This window comes from Schistocerca piceifrons, unplaced genomic scaffold, assembly GCF_021461385.2.
Source record: "Schistocerca piceifrons isolate TAMUIC-IGC-003096 unplaced genomic scaffold, iqSchPice1.1 HiC_scaffold_1418, whole genome shotgun sequence".
NCBI lineage: Eukaryota > Metazoa > Arthropoda > Insecta > Orthoptera > Acrididae > Schistocerca > Schistocerca piceifrons.
The window spans coordinates 57501-62500 of record NW_025727256.1 but is presented as its reverse complement, the minus strand read 5'-3'; the positions used below and the strand labels follow the sequence as shown (position 1 = coordinate 62500).

The following is a 5000-nucleotide window of genomic DNA, read 5'->3' as shown; positions in this document are numbered from 1 at the left end:
GGCCTCATTCAAGTTGGACTTGGGCTCGGCGCGAGGCGTCGGGGTAGTGGACCCTCCCAAACACCACATGCCACGACAGGCGGCAGCCTGCGGGGTTCGGTGCTGGACTCTTCCCTGTTCGCTCGCCGCTACTGGGGGAATCCTTGTTAGTTTCTTTTCCTCCGCTTAGTAATATGCTTAAATTCAGCGGGTAGTCTCGCCTGCTCTGAGGTCGTTGTACGAGGTGTCGCACGCCACACCGCCAGCCGGCTGTGCACGCTACCGAGAAAGTACCGGTATGCGAACCGCCAGGCGACGGGCGCGCATCGCACGTTTGAGGAGACGCGGCCGGCCCCACAGGCGGCCGCGACACTCCCAGGTCTGCGAAGCGGGGCAAACGCCGCGCGCTTCAGTATACGTAGCCGACCCTCAGCCAGACGTGGCCCGGGAACGGAATCCATGGACCGCAATGTGCGTTCGAAACGTCGATGTTCATGTGTCCTGCAGTTCACATGTCGACGCGCAATTTGCTGCGTTCTTCATCGACCCACGAGCCGAGTGATCCACCGTCCTGGGTGATCTTTTCTCAGTTTCCGCCGTCTCTTTCGAGACGGTCGCATAGGCGGGAGTGAGGCGTGTGGCGGCCCCTGTTCCAGCGTTCTGTGTCCAACGGCCTCACGGCCGACGGGCGTCGTACGGCTCCACACCGGAGCGGACAGGCACTCGGGCGAAAGTCATTCAAAACCGGCGCCAGGCGCCAGGTGCCGCAGGCCAGCCGCTCCAGCGCTTCAGCGCTCGTACCACACAACATTGCCGCTAGTTTTGAGAGGCACGCGTGGTTCCGCACGCGGCGCACGGCTACGGCGAGCCGTACAGGTAGCGTGTTGCGCGACACGACACGCACATCGAAAGACATGCAGTCTAGTCGGTAATGATCCTTCCGCAGGTTCACCTACGGAAACCTTGTTACGACTTTTACTTCCTCTAAATGATCAAGTTTGGTCATCTTTCCGGTAGCATCGGCAACGACAGAGTCAATGCCGCGTACCAGTCCGAAGACCTCACTAAATCATTCAATCGGTAGTAGCGACGGGCGGTGTGTACAAAGGGCAGGGACGTAATCAACGCGAGCTTATGACTCGCGCTTACTGGGAATTCCTCGTTCATGGGGAACAATTGCAAGCCCCAATCCCTAGCACGAAGGAGGTTCAGCGGGTTACCCCGACCTTTCGGCCTAGGAAGACACGCTGATTCCTTCAGTGTAGCGCGCGTGCGGCCCAGAACATCTAAGGGCATCACAGACCTGTTATTGCTCAATCTCGTGCGGCTAGAAGCCGCCTGTCCCTCTAAGAAGAAAAGTAATCGCTGACAGCACGAAGGATGTCACGCGACTAGTTAGCAGGCTAGAGTCTCGTTCGTTATCGGAATTAACCAGACAAATCGCTCCACCAACTAAGAACGGCCATGCACCACCACCCACCGAATCAAGAAAGAGCTATCAATCTGTCAATCCTTCCGGTGTCCGGGCCTGGTGAGGTTTCCCGTGTTGAGTCAAATTAAGCCGCAGGCTCCACTCCTGGTGGTGCCCTTCCGTCAATTCCTTTAAGTTTCAGCTTTGCAACCATACTTCCCCCGGAACCCAAAAGCTTTGGTTTCCCGGAGGCTGCCCGCCGAGTCATCGGAGGAACTGCGGCGGATCGCTGGCTGGCATCGTTTATGGTTAGAACTAGGGCGGTATCTGATCGCCTTCGAACCTCTAACTTTCGTTCTTGATTAATGAAAACATACTTGGCAAATGCTTTCGCTTCTGTTCGTCTTGCGACGATCCAAGAATTTCACCTCTAACGTCGCAATACGAATGCCCCCGCCTGTCCCTATTAATCATTACCTCGGGTTCCGAAAACCAACAAAATAGAACCGAGGTCCTATTCCATTATTCCATGCACACAGTATTCAGGCGGGCTTGCCTGCTTTAAGCACTCTAATTTGTTCAAAGTAAACGTGCCGGCCCACCGAGACACTCAATAAAGAGCACCCTGGTAGGATTTCAACGAGGTCCGCCTCGGGACGCACGAGCACGCACGAGGCGGTCGCACGCCTTCAGCTCGCCCCACCGGCAGGACGTCCCACGATACATGCCAGTTAAACACCGACGGGCGGTGAACCAACAGCGTGGGACACAAATCCAACTACGAGCTTTTTAACCGCAACAACTTTAATATACGCTATTGGAGCTGGAATTACCGCGGCTGCTGGCACCAGACTTGCCCTCCAATAGATACTCGTTAAAGGATTTAAAGTGTACTCATTCCGATTACGGGGCCTCGGATGAGTCCCGTATCGTTATTTTTCGTCACTACCTCCCCGTGCCGGGAGTGGGTAATTTGCGCGCCTGCTGCCTTCCTTGGATGTGGTAGCCGTTTCTCAGGCTCCCTCTCCGGAATCGAACCCTGATTCCCCGTTACCCGTTACAACCATGGTAGGCGCAGAACCTACCATCGACAGTTGATAAGGCAGACATTTGAAAGATGCGTCGCCGGTACGAGGACCGTGCGATCAGCCCAAAGTTATTCAGAGTCACCAAGGCAAACGGACCGGACGAGCCGACCGATTGGTTTTGATCTAATAAAAGCGTCCCTTCCATCTCTGGTCGGGACTCTGTTTGCATGTATTAGCTCTAGAATTACCACAGTTATCCAAGTAACGTGGGTACGATCTAAGGAACCATAACTGATTTAATGAGCCATTCGCGGTTTCACCTTAATGCGGCTTGTACTGAGACATGCATGGCTTAATCTTTGAGACAAGCATATGACTACTGGCAGGATCAACCAGGGAGCTGCGTCAACTAGAGCTGAGCAGCCGGCCGCCCGGGAGTGTGTCCCGGGGGCCCGCGCGAACACGCAAGCGTCCGCTCAATCATTCTGCAAACAGGAGGAGGCTGAGCTCCCCTGCACAATACACCTCGAAACCCTCTCAGGTCCCGGCGGCGCGCAGCGCCGTCCCAAGTACTTGGTCGGGTTCGAGAGAGGCGCAATCGCCCGGAGTTAGGCGAGTAGACGCTTTCGGTGCGACCACCCGTGCTCCCAACTGAGCTTGCCGCTGCCGACAGAGGCCCGGGAGCGTGCTGTCGTGGCATTGCCGGCGGGAGACAACACGCGCCACCTACGGTGACCGGCAGCTCCAACGCCAGCGCCACAGAAGGACAAAAGCCCCACTTGGGTGCCGAAGCGAACTCTCCCAGCACAGCGCACGCGCCAACACATCCGCACAGCTGCGATACAAACCACCAGCGAGAACCGCTGGGGCGACCGAGCAGCAGACGGCGTCGCGGCGCCGAGCGCCGGGCGGCGGCGCATCCTCAACGCACACAGTCCTCAATCGGACCAGCACACTGAAGATGTCCACCGCGCTTCGCACCGGGCCCGCGAGGACCTACTTTGGCCGCACGGCGCCGCGCGCAGGGTGCGCCGGCGCGCAGCTGCGACGCCTGCCGCGTCCGTCGGCCGGCGCGCCTGCCACTGGCCGCCCCCACCAGCCGGCTGTAGCGCGTGCGCCCACGCACCGCGCGGCCAGCACGCCGGGAGGCGCCCCCTCACCGGCCGGGGACGGTCCCACCCAGCCACCGCCGCGTATCGCTTCACACCCAGATGCCGTTCAGTTTCGTCGGCATGGTGGGTATCGCTGGAACAACCGGTTAGTACCTCAACCTATCGTCGCCATCACCGATTCACCCCTAGCGAGAACAACCGCACCACAACAGGTTACCATTTGTTCATTTGCGTAACTTCACCAGAAAACGCAGGCGTCCATCGCCATTTGCAACTTCAACGATTATTGCATGCCTGTGTCAGGTGTCACGCCACACTACGTCTGCCCACATACACGCAACAAAATGTGCACGCCTAGACAATACGTGGAAGGTGGCCCCCGTACGTATGCGATGTCCATTGCTCGAACGACTGTCAACCGGCCTCTGTAGCATGTCGCAGATATGGAACGCGGTGCACCATGCCATCACGGTGTGTGAGGAGAGACGACTAGGTCCGAATACATCAACAGACAGCTCATGCTGATCGCCATCCACGGCGTCCGTTCCTCCCACACGTCTCTATGGCGTACCACACTGCAATCCAGCTCTCATAGGGAGACGACACGTAGCTGCGTGCACAATATTTGCACTGTATGGTCCGCCGTTTTTGGGCGCAGTCGTTGTGCGGTCACACATGTGCCACGATGTATCATTCAGTACATAAGGACGAATGTGCAGTACAGATTGTGGTTCACGCGTACGACATCAGCGGACAGTTGACACAGGCCGCACCACAACGTAGCCTGAGTACGTCGCATGCGAAGGGCATTGAACATGCAAACTTCTCACCAACCAGCTTGCGAAGGCAGGGGGCAAGGTGGGGACGTGGGGAGGGGCGGCATGTACGTCCTGCTGCCATCCACATTACAGTGTACAGCAGGAGCATGTGGAAAGTGAGCAAGACTTGCAAGGTGTTTAACATGAAGCGATACACAGGGGTGCGGGCAGTGCGAGTAGCGAACTATATTGCGAGGGTTGCGGGTGGGCAACACTACAGTAATTGAACGAGTCGTATAACAATTACAGAGCAGGTTTAGGCGACAACGTGGGTTACGTTAAGGCGACAACATGGGTTAGGTTAAGGCACAACATGGGTTAGGTTAAGGCACAACATGGGTTAGGTTAAGGCACAACATGGGTTAGGTTAAGGCACAACATGGGTTAGGTTAAGGCACAACATGGGTTAGGTTAAGGCACAACATGGGTTAGGTTAAGGCACAACATGGGTTAGGTTGAGGCACAACATGGGTTAGGTTAAGGCACAACATGGGTTAGGTTGAGGCACAACATGGGTTAGGTTGAGGCACAACATGGGTTAGGTTGAGGCACAACATGGGTTAGGTTAAGGTACAACATGGGTTAGGTTAAGGTACAACATGGGTTAGGTTAAGGTACAACATGGGTTAGGTTAAGGTACAACATGGGTTAG

At 56.4% G+C, this 5000-nt stretch overlaps 2 non-coding genes and 1 pseudogene across 2 annotated transcripts; all 3 read right to left on the bottom strand.

The window, feature by feature from the left end:
- The window catches only part of LOC124733990, a 10942-nt pseudogene extending 10728 nt beyond the window's left edge, over positions 1-214 (bottom strand).
- A 188-nt stretch (positions 215-402) lies between these two features.
- Positions 403-557, bottom strand: LOC124733972. Its single transcript, XR_007009245.1, has one exon. It is a non-coding gene; the product is annotated as a 5.8S ribosomal RNA (ribosomal RNA).
- Positions 558-908: 351 nt separating this feature from the next.
- On the bottom strand, positions 909-2817 carry LOC124733979. The gene has a single exon (XR_007009251.1). It is a non-coding gene; the product is annotated as a small subunit ribosomal RNA (ribosomal RNA).
- Between the last annotated feature and the right edge of the window lie 2183 nt (positions 2818-5000).